At 56.7% G+C, this 17,560-nt stretch overlaps 1 long non-coding RNA gene across 1 annotated transcript; it reads left to right on the forward strand.

Annotated features, from left to right (window-relative positions):
- Nucleotides 1–13,351: 13,351 nt before the first annotated feature.
- On the forward strand, nucleotides 13,352–15,973 carry LOC104857377. Its single transcript, XR_778835.2, has 3 exons — nucleotides 13,352–13,395; nucleotides 15,437–15,513; nucleotides 15,592–15,973. It is a non-coding gene; the product is annotated as an uncharacterized LOC104857377 (long non-coding RNA).
- Nucleotides 15,974–17,560: the final 1,587 nt, after the last annotated feature.

Below are 17,560 nucleotides of genomic sequence, written 5' to 3' on the forward strand. Positions count from 1 at the left end.
AGGCGGAGGCCCCCACCCGCTCCCGGGGAGGGCTCCAGGACCCACTATAATGTCCCGATTGTTGCATAATACCATGATGGAGGGCCCTGTCACATTTTTGTCCCCGTTACTGGGGTCCCCATTCATGGCCACTGTCACCAGGCTCGGAACAAGCCGGGCCAGGCAGCCTCCTTTGCATTAAAATGGGATGAGAAATAAGCCTTCTCGGTGCTCAGCTGGGCAGAAAACGGGATTAGGCCCGGGGCAGGCAGAGGCCCCTCGTGGGCGCCCGGAAAAGGCCTGTGTCCTTGCAGCCCAGCAGCAGGGTCCAGCCTTCAACCTGCACCTGGGATTCCAGGGTGACCTTTGCCCCTCCCCAGGCCTCAGTTTCCCTGGCTCAGACTGGGGTGGGAGCATGGGCTCCTGAAATGGGCGCCTTTGCACTTAATTCAGTGGCTGACAAGCCCCTCATTCACAGAAAAAGCGCTGTGAAACAGAGCCTCGCATTGCACCGCGGGGCGGGTGGGGACGACCAGACCTCGGGGAGGTGGCTCTGCATTCACCGGCTTCCTCGGACTGGAACAGATGAGAAAAGATGTGTGGTCCAAAACCAGGGTGCCCCACGGCTTCGAGGGCTGTGATGGGGGGACAGCACACCATGGGGAGCGCGTGGTGGGGCCCATCTGCTTGCCCCATGGCCAGGAAGCCAGAGACAGACCTGGAAATAAGGCAGTCCCTCTAGGGCAGCTGGGAACAGAGCCCTGCACTGAAAGATGCCCAGGGTGTCAGGGAGCTGAGAGCCACCCAAGCAAGGACCAGCCCGTGACTTGGGGGACTTCAGCCCCATGGCCTGGTGCTATAGCCAATCCAGAAATGGCTCAGACTCCCTGAACAGGGCGGCAGAGGCGGCCCGGGCATGGAGCAGGGTGGGGACAGGTGGAGTCTGCACATGGCCCAGGAACCTTCCACAGAGCCAATCTAGAAGATTCCAGAGCTGAGCGGGGAATTCCACTCTGCGTGAGCGGGAGCGCGCACACGTGTGTGTGTGTGTGTGTGTGTGTGTGTGTGTGTGTGTGTGTGTGTGTGTGTGTGTGTTTGGGAGAAATCGGATTTGGAATTTTGAGGATGGAACCCAGGACCTCCCCATGCTAGGCAAGTGCCACGCCCCGGTCCCAGGGGCTTCATCTTCCTGTCTGCTCTCATGGCTCTCCAACCCCTGGTGCTAGCTGGCGAACAGCTGCTGGTGTTTATTGAGCACCTACTGTGTACCAGGCACCCTGCTGCACCCTTCGTATTCCTGAGCTCACTGCACAGCCGGAGGTCAGGGGTGCCCTTTCTCATTACACTGTTACACTTCCAGAGGTGAGGCAGCCGGTGCAGCTCTCCCGCCGGGACAGGAGCAGCCCTGACTCAGGGCTTCTGCCTCCCCGTCTCTCAACCCCCTCCAGCTGCAGTCTGGGGGCGCCCTGTGGCCTAAGAGAAGCCACACTCGTGGGCAGGGGCGAGGTGGGAGTGTGGCAGGGGGTGTCTGTCTGCAGCCCAGGCTCTGGCTCGAGCTATGCCCTTGGCCTTGGCACTCAGAGCGGATATCCTCCATGCCCTGCCTGTGCCCAAGCCCCAGGGACACTGCTGGGAAGCTCCCTGCCAGATTAAATGGCATTTATAGCAGCTGCAAGCGCGTTCCAGCTGATTACCCTCTAATTTGTGTGCAGTTGCAGGTCATTACCGAAATGACAATTAAACACTGGCTCCCTGTAATTAGACATTTTTATGAATGAGGTCCTCCCTGTGCAAAGCTGAAGCTCTGGCGTCCTTCCTCGGCCAGCCAGGCCCCCAAGGGCCACTTCGGCTCATCAGGGGACTGACCTGGCTCCAGCCAGGGGCCACACGCTTCCTGGACAGCTGTGGCCCATGCAGGGCTCTGTGACTTTGAGCAGCAGGACTCGGGAGCAGCTCAGGTGTCTGGACACAGGGACCAGGCGGCTGACTACATCCTGAGCCACCCATACCTTGGGACAGGCGCAGCCACAGGGGCGGAGGCAGAAGCTGAAAGGGAAGCACTCCCAGGAAAATGCTAGCAGCCAACAGGACCTATGAGCGAAAACTCCCTGCGGTTGGCTGGGCTGTCGTGGGAGCTCAGGAAGGGTCAGAAGAGGAGGCAGCCGGGACTACACTGGGTAGCGTGGGATGGGTATGGTCAGCGAAGGTCTCCCTTAGAGACTGAAGGTCTTCAGAAAAGGGCAGTGTGCCCAGGGGACTTCTGACAGAGGAGCATTCTGGGAGGGAGCGGCCCGTGCCAATGTCCTGAGGTGGACATGCCCACGCTCTCCAGCTGAGGCCTCAGCCGGATGCTGCCCAGACATCTCACAGCCCTGTGGAAGACCTGCTGTCTCCACAGACTCGTCCAGGGCTGTGACTGCTGGAGCTGAAGCCCAGGCCTCCCAAGGAGGCAGAGCAGGGCTCGGCTCAGGGGCTGCTGTGGGGGCTCCGCACACGCCTGCCACCCACAGAGTCAGCAGCATCGACCAGGCCAGGTGACCTTGGGTAAGACCCTCTTCAACTCCGAGCCTCCATGTTCCAGGAACTGCCCATGGGGAAGGCCAGGGTGCAAGGAGCTGTGGGTGTGTGCTGTGTGCTGTGGGTGCTGGAGATGGCTGGGAGGTGGGCTGGAGCCCCTCAAAGACGCCTGCCTCATGTCCCTGAGCCTAATAGGGATGAGAGAGGCAAAGGGAGATTTGTCAAGGCATGGAAGCCCAGTGTAAGGTAGGCTCAGTTGGAAAGAAACTGGTGTCCTCTATGCGACAGCCTTTCTAAAAAGCACCAAGTTCCAACCATATTAACCAAGATCTGTACCTGTCCAAGGGAGGTGAAGGTTTGATTCTGCTGTGTACTGCACAAAGTCCCCCTGGAGGAACTGGGTCCTCCCCTGGAGAAGCAGAAATATCTATAAATATTCAAAAGGAGGAGGGAGATGGGCTGGCCTGGGGGAGCAAGAAAGGAAGGGAACCAGGAAGGAAGCCACACAGTCAGGGAGACCAACTCCAGCTGCCTCCAGAAGGCACGGCCTCACCACTGGGGCTGGTGGAGCCGAGTGGATGCCTGGGCATGGGTGGTGGGCACCGGGTCAGAAGGCACCTGTGCAGCCGCAGGAAGCAGGTGCCAGCGCAGGGCTGGGGGGGCCCTCCTTGCACCTCCCCAGGAGATCAGATGCAGAGATGAGCAGACAATCGGACAGGGTTGCAGGCTGGCTCTGGGCCTCCATTTCCCCATCTCTGAGTATCCAGGCCTCAGGGCTGGCATGGAGATTCTGTGACCCCCCCCCAGGCGGGCACGAAAAGCGCCTCTGTGACTACAGGCGCACCTCGCCTACCGCTCCCCAAAGCATTACTTCCGGGTCCTTGGGACTGTAAAATGCTCATCCGGCTTCACCGTTATTCCGAGGCCTTGTTATCTTCCAATCGGGGGGGGGGCCGTCAGGGCTCCCCCAGCTCAGCCCTTGTCAGGTGCAGTCCCCCGAGAACCCCAGGCCCCGTGTGTTTTCCCGTGCCAGAGGTTCGAAGGCCGAGGTCAAGGTGCCTGCGGGCCCGGTGTCTCCTGCTTCTCAGTGGGCGCCTTCCACGGTGAGGTTATGGGCGGAAGGGGCAGGGAGCTCGGTGGGCACCAGCCTCGCTCTAACCCTCCTTCCCTGGAGACCCCCTCTGGAAGACACCGCGCCCCGCTGCTCCCCGCCGTGCTCGGAAACGATGGCCGGACGTGGCTCTCAGCTGGCCGGACAAGCCCGGAGAGCCACAGCACGGCAGCCCTGTGCCCCTCCGCGCGCGTCGTCTCCCTCTGTCCGCAGGCTGAAGGGACTCACCGGCTCTGCCCATCGCCCCAGAGAGAACTGGCCCCCGTATCACTAGGCTGGGGACAGCATGGAGACTCAGGAAGTCACTGTCTGTGGCTCTGCCCACACCCGGCCACGGTAACCCCAGGGGCTCGCGGAGAACCCGAGTCCCCACGTGTCCCCCTCCACCTGCCGCCCCCTGGCTCTGGTCACCAGTGCGAAGGCACCGATCGGCAGAACAGCTTGCGCTGGGGCGGCTGAGGGCAGTTTCCACCTCCAGACCAAGGGAGCTGCTTTGTCCTCTGCTCCGTGAGCACCCACCAGTCTAGCGCCCCTCTGTGGACAGTGGAAGCAACACGTTGCTGTCACCCAGCGCCACCCCGCAGTTCCACCAGGGACGGCTGCAGCGACATGGGGACATGTGAAGGCCGGAGAGTCCCAAGGGCACCTGCCATGCTGCGAACTGAGTCTCCCTGCAAAGGGGCAACGCTGCAGGAAGCGCTAGGGACGGGCTGCATGACACGTCCAGGCGACACGACAATGGCTTGGGAAGAAGAAGCAGTGAAGACCAGAGGTGAATATAAATCCGGAGAAGGTGGTCATTCCGTGAGGCAGACGACTGCCCGGCCACGGTGGAGGTGGGCCAAGGCAGCTCACCTGCCACCAGGGGCCTGGCTGGTGCCAGAGAGGGCTCAGCGCTGGTCCTGTGGCACACAGGTCTGCTGCACGGCCCAGGGGCCCAGGTGCAAGGCTTCTCTCTGTCAGGAGTGACGTGGGGCTCTGGGGCTGGCTCCCCAGCTCCTTCCGGCACACATCTGCCTGAGGTGTCTCAGGCACCCAATCCCTTCCTGGTCCCGGGTCCGTCTTCACAGTGTCATCCCGGACATGGACCAGGAGGATGTCTTGAGGGATGGCCGCATGACCTGGATCAGGATGGAGGACTGAGGGTCCACTCTGCCTTGACGAGGGAGGGGGTGCTGCTGCCCCCCCCACCCCCAGGAGGAAGCCAGCTGCTTCCAGGGCCCTTATTCATGGGTACAGGGAAAACAGCAGATACTACCAGCAGCAGAGGGGCAAAATCAGGCAGGAAGGGAGCACAAAGGTCCTGTTATTCTCAGGGTCCACCCACTTCCTCAATGGGCAAGGCACAAGCTGGCCAGGGCGTGGCAGGTGTCACTCCTGCAATGGCAATGGTCACCTGTGCCCTCTCTGCATCGTGCAGTGTGGCAGCTGCTCCAGACTATATTAGGATAGCTGCTCTGTGGTCTCCTACCCAGCAGATCATCTCCTGACTCCCCCCACTCTGTGGGTCAGGGAACCTACACTGGGGGGAGTTTGCCAGTGTCCTCCCCAAATTCAATCTCTAAGTCTCTAAGGCATTTGAGGTCCCTAAAATTCACAACTGCCCGGACCACCGTCCCCGAATGTTGTAGAAGCCTGGGTTTCCAGCTTCACAGTGCAGATGTCCCTTGGGCAAGGCTAGTAGGAAGACTTAGAGTACACAGGTTCTTTGGCCTACCAGGAAATGAGGGCCAGATAAACCCATTGTAAGGTGAAACGGTGTTAAGTCAAAGATGCACTTCACATACCTAACTTCCCGAAGAGTGCAGCTCAGCCGTGCCTACCTTAAACGTGCTCTAAACACCGACATCAGCCTGCAACTGGGAAAATCCCTAACGCAAAGCCTGTTTTATACTAAAGTATGGAGCACCTCCCGTACTTTACTGAATACTGTACTGAAAGTGAGACACATAATGGTCATATGAGGACAAATTCCAATTTCAAAGTACAGTTTCTGCTGACTTCTTACAGCTTTCACAGCATTGCAGTCAAAAAATTAAGTCAAACCATTGCTCTCCGGGGTGCACGTGAACCCATTTGGCTAGGTGGCCCTGGTCCTTTCCAGGGGACCTCGGCCTCTGCTCCATGCAAAGTGCTCTGAGTCTACAAAGCGGTTTACATTGGCTTCCTGTCCTGCTTCCTTTGGAGACCAAGGGAAACTGTCACTATCACACCCATCCTTGTCTCTCCAGACCCCCCATGCAGTTGGCCTTTCTTAACCGACCCATCGTGACTGTTAGCAAGCATTCTTATTCCCAGTGGACCCCAACTCAGCATCATGATGTCCTGGCCACGAGAAACAGGAGTCCCTTATAGGAGCCCCAAGGTAGTGCAGGCTGGCGAGCAGCCATGCATGCCGAGAGGGCTCCTTTGTGCCCACCCAGGACTGTCTGGGCTGCCTACCTTGCGGCTCCTCTGACAGCTGTCCCACCCTGCAGGACTTGGCTTACTAGAAACTTCTCCTACTCCTGCGGGAGACACTGAGACTCAGCCGGCTGTGGAAAGCCCCTCTCAGCAGTGGGCAACAGGGCCACCAGCCCTGCGTTGCAGGCTGCACGTGTACGCACAAGGTTCTGCCCCACCCCATGCCTCCTCCAGCCTGGCAGGTGTGTCTGGGTCCTCGGTGCCGACTCAGGGCCTGGCATGGAGCAGGGCATCTGAGGGTCACACCCACATTGATAGGGACAGGCAGCAGAAAGCCAGGACAAGGACAAGGGTGAGGCCAGCTCTGTGGGACTACGCCCACCACACGTGCATCCCCGCTGCACAGACACTCGTGGACACCCTGACACCTGGACCCTGCACTCACACAGCCCAAGCTACCCTGCATGTCCCCTGCAGGGCCCAGCCCGGGAGCACGTGAGGTCTCAGGGCTTCTGACAGCCAGCATTCTTACACTTCCTGTCACTGCTACTGCCTCCAGGCGCCTGGAATCCACCCTGGGAGTCTTTACACCACTGTGATAGGCCAATGCCATGAACCAGAACCAGGGGCTTTTATCAGCTCCCCCTGGTGGATAGTCACAGGCGCACGGGTCCTGAAGTCGGGCTCCTAGCCAGCTGATCACACAGCGATGCACACTCAAACCTGCGCACTCACAGCGGTCCCCTCCTGTCACAGTCCCGAATCCCCACAGGGTACAGAGCCCGCCTACCAGCTCCACCCCACCTCCTACCCCCTGGAGCTGTGCATTGTGGGTCAGCGCCTCGGGCCAGCACCTCCCGGCACAGACACGTGAGCCGTGTGCATGGCTGTGCACTGGACACAGCAGCCGGCCCAGAGACCAAGCCACACCTACACCCACACGCTCACCCCTGTCTCAGCCACCCAGCCTGCTGGCCTCCGTGGCCCCTGCACCATTCCACACACACGCCCCTTCCTCCCTCCCAGCAGAGTGTGGGCTCCCACCTTTCCCAGAGGAGCCACGAGGACCCCCGTGTAGGGGCCCTCAAAGGTGACAGTGGGGATGGCCAACTCCCTGGAGCCCCAGCCACCCCTTGCTGCTCACTTCCCAGCCCTTCTCAGTCTCCCTCTCCTTTTATTTGGAACCATATGAAAGATTAAGATAAAAATAAGCCCCAGGAGGCGGATCCCTTGGTAATTATGTGCAGGTGTGAGATTGCTCCTGGCTGGCTGGCTGCCCCACCCCTGCTGCGTTATGGGATGTGCATGGGGATCTTCCAGAACCAACACCCCCAGTCCTCGAGGTGGGCCAGGCCTCCCCAGCTCCTGCTCAGGCTCCATACAGGCTCCTGGGAAGGAAGGGGACACACCCAGTGAGCCGGCCCTGGGTGGTGAGGGGGGTTCACACCTACTTCCAGAGCCTGCTCACTCAGAGGTGGAGAGCAGAGGGGTCCCTGCACCACGCCACAGGCCGGCCTGGGCCCACCCTTCCCTCTGGGTCTGAACAGCGGGGCTCCGCCCCCTTCATTGGCCTGCAAGAGGGCAGAGGTGGGCAGGGCTCCTGTCACCATCCTAGCCCCTCTAGGATGCTCCTAGGCACTGGGGGACAGGGCCACAAAGACAAATTCAGCTCGATGGAGGAAAACCTTGATCCAGGCCTGAGCTGTGTGAGAAGTGGTGCCTCTCACCGGGAGGTGGGCAGGGGAGTCTGAGCGGCTGCCGCTCCCACCTCACCTGTTCGCTTGACGGGTCCTCTGCCCCACGGGGCCCCGATGAGCACATCTGGAGGGATGGACCGCACCTACCAGGCCACAGAGCCCAAGGCAGCAAGTCCCCTGGAGGCCGCCAGGCCCCAGAAACCCTCGGCTGGCTGCCCCTGTCACTTCTGTGGGGACCCATCTCTCTCCGCCCCGGAGCGCCGCAGCCCCTCTCTGCTTCTCCCTCCCCTGTCACTCACCTCACTGCCCTGCAGTCCCCTCAGATCCCTCTGTCTTATCCACCTAAGACCCACACCCTGCTCCCAGCCCCTAAGACTGGTAAACTGAGGCAATCCTTGCACCCCAAATCCAAACCTCGCTCCTCCCGTTGTGCACCAACCACTCCTTCCCTCCTCCTCACCCCTGTGTCATGTTCACATGCCTCAGAAGAACAACGCCTCTAATAATGCTGGACACAGAATCAGAGCTGGGTGTGACACTGCACACCTGTAATCCCAGCTACTGAGGCAGGAGGATCCCACGTTTGAGGTCAACCTGGCCAACTTAGCAAGATCCTGTATCAAAATAAAAAATAAAAAAGGGCTAGAGGTACAGCACAGTGGTAGAGGGCTTGCCTGGCACGCACAGGCCTGAGTTTCATTCCTAAAAACTGCCAAAAATATTATAACCACATATGATCCTTGTTATGACTTGTGTCTAGATGTCCCCTCAAAGCCTCATGCAGTCATGGCTGGGGTTTCTTCGGAGGTGGATGGTTCTAGGGTGTGTGATGAGGGATCAAAGATGCAATGCTGGGATTGACTCGTGGTGTGATGGGAGGGACTAAGGCTGCCTTGTGCCCTGTGCATGAGTGCTGCTCATCCTACGGATGCGTAGCCTGGATAAGATGTAAGAGCCCAAGTGTCACTGCCTGCTGCCTGCTGCTTGCTGCCTGGCTGCCTTCTGCCTACCATGAGCTGTTTCTCCTCTGCAATTGCCTCTGCCAGGCCACCCTGCCTTGGGGCCAGCTGACTATGGATTGAAGCCTCTGCAAACTGTGAGCTAAATAAAGCTTTCCTCCCTTAACTTTAGGTATTTTGTCTCAGCATTGAGATAAAAGTAACTATGACAGACCCTGGGTGACAGTACAAAACACTTCTAAAGCTGGTCCCTTGCGTTGTTTTGGTTTTGGTGCTGGGGATGGAACCCAGGGAGAGCCACATGTGCAGTAGGCAGTTGCTGTAGCACCAAACTGTACCCCAGCCTCTAAAGTTTCCTGTAGCTACTTTGACAGAAGCAAAGAAGAACAGAATATTAACAGTAAGTTACTGTGTTTTGCCCAGTGGGTCCAAATACTATCATGCAACATGACACCCTGGTAAGAACTGTTAGGGAGTCGTTGTACCTTTGTTTTCATTCTATATTTTTTAAATAGGCGCACATTTTCCACTTACAGCAACATCTGCGTTCTGAGCAGCCCCATCTCAAGTATGCAGGAGGCACATGCAACATGCAGGTTTAGGACAGGGGAAAGAACAGGGTGTCCCTCACACAAGGGTAGTCAGGGAAAGCCTCTTGAGGGGGCTGTGATATCTGAGAAAGGGCCTGCAGGCAAAGGAGAGCTGAGTAGCTAAATAGGGGAGGAATATCCCAGGCAGAGGAACAGCATGAGCAAAGGCCCTGAGGCAGGAATGGGTCAGGGTTGTGGTAATGGGTCAGGGCTTGAGGATTTAAGCTTTTCCTGAGCAGGTGTTAGGTGTTAGGCAGACAGCAGGGCCACAGCCCGGCCCCTATGGTACACTGCAATGCGGGCACATAGCAGTACTCCTCACAGCACAAGTTGACAACAGCTTAGTGGGTCCCTGTCCTCAGGTGAGACTCGCGTTCCAGGTGCTGGGGTCCAGACTCCACCTCAGCCTCTCTCCCTCCCTCTGCCCTTCTAACTTTGGCCTCTCTGTTCTATGTTCCTCAGACCACTCCAGATGATAAATAAATGGCTCTGGAGAGGGGCTGCCCTCGGGTGTCCTGACTCAGCCTCCACATCTCTACCCACCTTGGGAAGATGCCTAGGAGGGACTTCCTAAACTCACCACAAAGCACCCTCACTCACAGCCCAGTCTGACTCGAACTCGGGACCCTGAGCCAACCCACCTTTCTGCTCCACATATGCTATGAAAACACTCACCCAGTCACTCAACAAGCACTCATGGATCCTGCTCTAGGGCCCTTGCTGGAGCCAGGGGACATAAGGATGGACAAGACAGGCTGAAGCTCTACCACTGCAGGTCACCTAATGACTCACCAGTCCTTAATTTGTGGTGTGCCCAGAAGCCCTGGCCTTTCTCGCCGGAAGCCAGTGAAGACAGTGTTTCTGCAGCCCAGGAATTGCATTGTGCAGCACCTCCACTCCGGAGGTCACTTACCTGCGGTGACCCGCAAAGGAAGGAGAGCCTCACTGACCCTGGGGGATGAACCCTGGCCGGGAAGGAAAGGCAGCTTCTCGTTGCCTGTAGAAACGTGCAGAAAACACTCTGAAGACTATGGGTTACCAAGAAAAGAAACAGGAGGAAGAGCAAAGGCCTGTGGGTCCGGCCCCTTTCCCTCCCGATAGCAGCTGTCTGGGGAGGCCCAGGCCGGGCTGGGAAACTTCTCCAACCCTTTCTCTTGAGGCCACCCTGCCACCCATGCCCATCTACCTTTCACTCAGAGTTGAAAAGCAACAAGAGAACAAAAACGGGGGATGACTCCCGGCTTCCAAAGCTGGAGCGCAGGGTCCCCCAGCCCAGAAGGGGACCGGTTCCAACCCCAGGTCTGAAATGTTGGGTCCTCAGGCTGCAGGCAACCTCTGCTCAGCTCTTCACTCTAACGCTGAGAAAACATCACCCTGTGTGGGCGGAGAGCACAGCAGGAGTAAAACACCCAAATAACAGGGACTAGGAACCGCTGACTCCCGCTGCCACTCAGACGGGCTGTGGGTCCCTGTGTGGGCAAAGGAGCGAGGGGCACCTGTCTCCCTGTGGGCACAGTGTCCCTGGCCCCCTTGCACATGGTGGGTACGCGGGAGCCCCAAAGATGGGACCCGGACTCTGCTGTCTTCATGGCATTGCATCTCCATGGCAACCTGGTGCGGGGCTAGGAAAGGCATGAGCCCCCACCCTTGGGGTGCCCCTGCAGGCCTGGTACCTGCGGGCCCTGGGAACCCATCTTCCTGGCTGGCAGGGGGTGGAATGAGAATCAGTTGGGAGCTGGGGCCAGGGAGGGGTGCTGGGGGCGCCTCTGGCCTTTCATGTGGAGCCCAGGGGGCCCCCAGGATCGTCCACCTGGAGCCCTAAACCAGCTGCTTCAGAAGCCACCTGCTGCCTGGCAGAAGTGCCAGGATGGGAGCGTGGGTGGGGTCCTCATGCCCACATGGGCCGCCCACGCCAAGCTGCGGGGGCCCCATCAAAGCTCCCAGACCTGCCCTCCCCCGCCGAGCCTGCCCGCCTGCCAGCCGCTCCTTCCTCCTCCAGCCGGGCTCGGTGGGCCTCGCTTCCACTTTGGGAAGGGCAGGGAGCATCCCAGGGAATGGAGGGCAGGCCTGCCCCGGCTGGCACGGCGAGGGCTCCAGCAGGGGCAGGGGAGGAGGCTGGCACCCTGTGCCCGGGCTCTCAGCTGCTCCTGTGGTTAGGAGCAGGAGTTTGCCCTGTGGCTACCGGGGCGGGCTGGGTGGTCCCGGGGCGGAGCTGAGCAGCCGCGCAGGCCCAGCTCTCCGGGTCCGGCTGCGCGCTGAGCACCTGCCGCCCGGGGCACACCGCTGACCCTCACTTTGGGGAGGCACCAAGAACTCCGAGGATTCTGCAGGTGGGGGCCGGGGGCGGGCTGCTAAACCAGCGCATGCGCAGTGGGGTTGGGGGACCCCACCAGAGAGGACAGACGGACGCCCCGGTTTGCACAGCACACCGGATGGCCCGCCCGGGCCCCAGAAGCCGGGCGTCCTAGACAAGCAGGTACGGAGTGGAGGCGCACACCCAGCCTGGCAGGCGCAAGTCCAGCAGGAGCGTCCGGAGAGTGTGGGTTCTCTCCTTTTTCCTTTTTTATCTTCAGAGACAGGCGAAGCCGGGCTAGTTAACCTCCGCAGAGTGCCAGGGCCGCTCCGTCTCGCTCCCCAGAGCCCTCCGGCCCCAGCGCATCTGCGGAGGGACAGATGAGCCCGGGTGACTCAGCTGGCAGACGCCTGGGAAGCCAGGGGAGGGGAGATCATGAGAAGCCAGCGGCAGAGGGGCAGCAGGCCTCCACTTGCCCGCTCGCCCTCGACCTGTGCCAGCAGCGCCCCAGGCTCTGCCCTGCGTGCAGGTGATGACGCCCTGCGGTCTCTGCTGCCTGGCAGCTGAGGAGAGGAGAGGTGCTCCCTCGTTCACGCGCTCCCTCACTGGCTCACTTGCTGGGGCAGAGGCTTGGAAGCCAGGAGAAGCTTTCCCCGACAGGCAGTGTCTAGTCTCCAACTGGGCTTTGCAGGCAGAGTAGGAGTTTGCCAGAAAGACACGAGCAGACTGGGCACTGAGACAGAGAAAATGGCAAGTGCAGAAATGTGCAGTCAGGTCCTCCTGGTGGCTGCTGGCAAGGGCGTCACTGAAGACAGGTCCAGGTGTCACCCTGCGCATGCCCCAGCCAGCACCCCAGCTCTCCACGGGGTACACGGCTGGGGGCTGCAGCCACACAGCCCCTGCATCATAACTCAGGACACTGAACCCTGTCTGTCACCACCCAGCAGCAAGTGTTGTCTAACCATTAGTGCGGGCTGTGCGGGGAGCTCCACGGTCGGAACCCTGGGCTTGTCCAGGACTTTGCTGATGCTGCTGAGGGCACACGTTGTTCTGCCTTCCCGCCCTGCACTCTGCATGCGGTGGTGCCTCCCCTCCTGTCCCAAGACAGCTGCCATGGTTCCCGGTATCACATCCTTTCCTGGCAGCAGTTCAAGCAAAAAGGAAGGAAAGCAAAAAAGGGCTTTCTCTATGCCTGTGCCTTCCAGGAAAGTCACTCCCAGCAGGCTCTGACAGACTTTCCCCTCAGTCCCACTGGTTGGGAGTCACTGCTGGGCCTCGGAAAACTCTCACTGCAGGAAGAAGTGACAATCTCAGAGGCAGGGAAAGTAGCAGCAGGCAGGGGCAATCCCTGCCACCAAGGCCCTGTGAGCCAAGCAAGGGCTGGGCAAGTGGAGCTGAAGAAGGCTGCACCGTCTCAGCCCCAGAGCTGGGGGCGGATGGGGCGCAGCTGCAGAGCACATCAGCGTCTTTCTTCCCTTCTTTCCCTGGACTTGGGGGTCACACAAGGTTCGGGGGGCCTCAGAGACACTGCACACGTGAGTCTGCTCAGGTTCTGGGGGCACAGACCTGAGGGGGGCGTGGAAGCTCAGGTACCACGAGAGGCCAAACCCAGAAGCTTCTAGAAGCAGGCAGAGCCAGGAAGGGCAGGGGCTGGGAGACCCCGTGGAGACTGGAGGAGAGGAAGTGACAACCGTCCTGCTGAGCAGCTGCCGGTTGGCGCCGGCGGACTTGGCATCGAAGCCCGCTTCACAGGGGGACGTCAAGGCCTCAGGAGCGGAGCTGCACCGTTAGCCTTGGTCCCCGCAGGGGCCAGGCTCTCCGGAGCTTCCCGTGCACAAGGATGCAGGTTCATTACGGGGGTGCTGGTGTCCACCAGGACAACAGGGCCCTGACTCCTGATGATCTGATTTGGGATCTTTCCATTTTATGATGGCACAAAAGTGACTCACATTCAGTAAAACTGTGCACTGATTTTGGCTCTTCTCCTGGGCTGGTGATACGGGGACTGAGCCTCTCCAGCAAGGCTGGGCAGGGTAGGAGCTGCAGAGACCATGAGAGGGACAGCCAGCTCCTTGGTGTGCTGTGCCGCTGAGCAAGGATGCTCCCAAGTAGGAGTCATTAAATGCTTTTTTTTCTTTTTTTTTTGAGACAGGGTCTCACTGTGTAGTCCAGGCTGGCCTTGACCTCACTATGTGACCCAGGCTGACCTAGAACTCCCAGAGATCCTCCTGCCTCAGCCTCCCAAATGCTGAACACCTTCATGCCCAGCCATTAAATTCATCTTTGATTTACAGTGTTTTCAATGTATGATGACTTTATGGAGTGTAACCACAGCATAACTTGAGAAGCACCACAGTTGGCAAGGGAAGTTACTCTCGGTTAGCCACAGGGTCCTGGGACACGAGATTTCTGACCTGTCTGACAGCTCTGCCCCTGGTTACCGGAGTCTAGAACCTCACTGTTCCATTTAAACAGGGATGGTGCTGCCTGCTGTGTCCTAGGACTTTCCCAAGGAAACCACCCGCAGGGCCAGGGATTTAGCTCAGTGGTTCCGCTGACTTCCTCATAAGCACAAGGACCTGAGTTCCATCCCTGGTACCAAAAAAAAAAAAAAAAAAAAAGGTAAAGCAAACCACCCACAGCCCCCAGTGACCAGCAAATGGCATGGGGCTGCCTGTACTTGCATCTACTCTGTGCATGGTGAAGCTGATGCTATATAGGAATCCTTCTCCGCCTTGATTTTAAGGCACTGCGCAATCCGGTTAGCAATCCTTTCTCCTAAGTCCAAATGCGCTCAAGTAGGCACCACTGTGGGACAACTTCCAATCACCCCTTCATAGATGTCCTCCCCAAGCATTTACGTAGCAAAATCTGCATGCCTTTATCATGAGCCCTTTTCCTTATTTCACTGTAATGTTACAAATGGCACATGGTGCTGAGCTGCTCCATTATGGGTTGCGAGGGGGGATTTTGCCTGTGCATCTGATTTCAGGAGAGGAAGAAAGATACAGGAAAGACAGAGTCAGACACCACCTGGACACAGGACAGCTTGGTCGCAGTTGAGCCTGGTGGAGGATGTGGAGGGCACCACACACAGATGTGTTCAAGGTGCTGAAAGGCCGAGAGGTGGCACACGTCCCAGCACTTGGGAGACAGAGGCAGGAGGATGGCCATGGGTTACTAAGTAGCCAGAGCTACTTATTGAGGTCAAGGTTAACCTGGACTACACAGTGAGTCTCTGTCTCAAAACATATTTTTTAAATATCCGTGAGGTTTAATGCAAGGGCCAAACTCTGTCCCTGGTACTGATCTCTTCGTCCCCTGTGGGGTCTCCTCTCTGCCAGAGAAGCCACTCCCCAGCTCACTCTGCCACTGTTGGAAAGGCACATGCTGCATTTTACTGCCGGTTAAAATGTCGCCAACGAGGTCACACTACGACTTGACATCAGTGAGCAGCTGTTGTGTGTGTAAGAGAGCCGGGGACAGCGTGCCCAGGGACAGGCTTGAGGGGGGTGTTAGTCAAAGGAGGAAGAACCCCCACATTTGCTCATAGTCTGGTAACTAAACGCCACCATTGTCCCCCAAAAGGAAGACCCACACTCACAGAGGAAGCTGTCACCTTCCGTTACCACTATGGGCAAGACGGCTGGCTGTGACCGGCTGGGGATGGAAACGTGCACAAGGCTTGGGAGAAAGTCCCCAGACGACAGCATCGTATTCTTTTTAAAATGCTGCTATCCCCACGGCATGGAGGACGGCATTTGTGTGGAGTGTGGCAGGCGTGAAGAACTCAGTCTGAGGTTGTTCAAAACAGATTCTGAATGTGGAGCGGTGTTGGGACTACCCTCACTGACGTGCTTCTCCCACGTTTTCGTTTCTATGTACAGGAGTGACACAAGATACAATCTCTGCCTCCAGAGTTTTTGCAATGACCCTAAAATGAAAATTCCAAATGAATTTCAAGGTAAGTGTTATGTCAGCATCTTCAAAAGGAAATGTTATGTCACAGCGTAACGAGCAAAAGGTTTTCTTTCTCCCATAGAAGTCAAACACAGGAGCATCTCACAGTCGGTGATGTTGGGTTGATGGAGGCCCCAGATTTCAAAGTGGCAGGGCCTGTCAGACAGGCACCAAGAAGAGGGATGAGCAGCCGCAAGCTCAGAGAAGCTCTGTCACAGAAAACTTTGCGGGGACTCAGAACTGTGGGGGGCAGGACGGGGGGCACAATGAATGAGGGGGATGCAAGAGGCCAGGGTGGCACCATGCTGAGCTCCTGAACACTGGAGAGAACCAAGCAGTGGCTGGTGATTCCACTAAGACGCAGGAGAAGATTTGGGACCCGGAGCTTCCTGTACAGCATGGGCCTGGATTTAGAGTTCAGAGGGCCTGCTTGACCTGGGGCAAGGACAGAAGCTCCCTGCACCTCAGCCTCCATGGCTATGAAGTGGCCGTCACAAAGGCACCATGTATGTGACAATTACTCTTTTCATGTCCCCTTCCCTTTCTCCCACCTATATCTCTTGGTCCCTCCCTATTAGCAAAAACATCTCTCTTTTTTCTATTGGCCACCTTTTATTTTGCTCTTTGATTTATTTATACTTTAGTTTTTTTCATATAAGAGAAGCCATGTGATGTTTAAGCTTGTGTTTCTGATTAATTTCACTTAAGATTATGGTCTCAAGATGCACCCATTTTCCTAAAAGTGAATCAAGTCTATCCTTCTTTATGGCAGAGTAGTACTCCATGGTGTGTAAATACCACATTCTCTTTTTGCATTCATCTGTTGATGGACATACAGGTTGCTCCCAAGATTTAGCTATTACGAATTGTGCTGCTATAAATGTGGGTATGCATGTAGCACTGTAATAGGATGTCTAACTCTTTGGGGAAGATCTCCAGAAGGGGAATTGCTGGGTCAAAAGGAATTTCTAGTTTCAGTTTTTAGAGGAGTCTTCATACTGATTTCCATAGCAGCTGGACTAGTGAACATTCCCACCAACAGTGCAGGAGGGCTCCTTTGTCCACACAGCCTCACCAGCATGTGTTACTGATTTCTTGGTGGTGGCCATTCTTCCTGGGGTCCAGCAGAACCTCAGTGTTTTCTAAATTTGCATTTCTCTGATGGTTGGATGAACCTCTTCTCGTGTACATGTTGGCCATTTGTATTTCTCCTAGGAAGTGTCTGTTCATTTCGGTTGCTCATTTTATGAGTGGGTCTTTTATTCTGGGGGTGGTCTAATTTTTTAGTTCTTTATAGATTCTAGATACTAGTTCTCTGTCCGAGGTGTAGCTGATGAAATTTTTTTTCCCATTCTATAGGTTGCCACTCCACTCTGTTTGGTGTTTCCTTTGCTGTGCAAAATCTTCTTAAACTGATATGATCCCAGGACGTTGTTTGTTGTGCAACTGGGGCTCTGTGCAGAAAGTCCTTGCCTATACCTATGACTTCGAGAGTTTTGCCTATTTTATCTTCCAGCAGGTTGTATTTCCATATTAGTGCTTAGATCTTTGGACGTTTTGGTTTTAGTGAGAGCTATGAGTCTAGACTCAAGCTTCTGTGTTTTCCCAGCACCATTTGCTAAAGAAGCTCTCTTTCCTTCAAGTGGCCCCTTTGATAAAAAAATCAGGTGGGTGAATGTGTCTGGGGTTGTTTCTGTGCCCTCTGTCCAACTCCACTGATCTACATGTCTGATGTTTGTTTGTTTGTTCATTTGCCAATACCATGCCTTTTGTATCACTGTAATTTTGTAATGTAACTTTAAGTCCAGGATTGTGATGCTTCCTGCTTTGCTCTTGTTTCCCAGGGTTTCTTTTGCTATTCTGGGTCTCTGGTAGCGCCATATGAATTTTAGGATTGTTTTCAACAGTTCTCCGAGGAATGGTATTGTAGTCTTGATTGGGACTGCATTATATCTATAGATCAGTTTTGGGAGTATGCAAATTTTGATGATGTTGTTTCTTGCTGTTCAGGGACAAGCGATACCCTTCTACATTCTAATAGCCTCTTCGAT

Source organism: Fukomys damarensis, unplaced genomic scaffold (genome assembly GCF_012274545.1).
Source record: "Fukomys damarensis isolate Sample0158 unplaced genomic scaffold, DMR_v1.0_HiC HiC_scaffold_37, whole genome shotgun sequence".
In the NCBI taxonomy this organism is placed as follows: domain Eukaryota; kingdom Metazoa; phylum Chordata; class Mammalia; order Rodentia; family Bathyergidae; genus Fukomys; species Fukomys damarensis.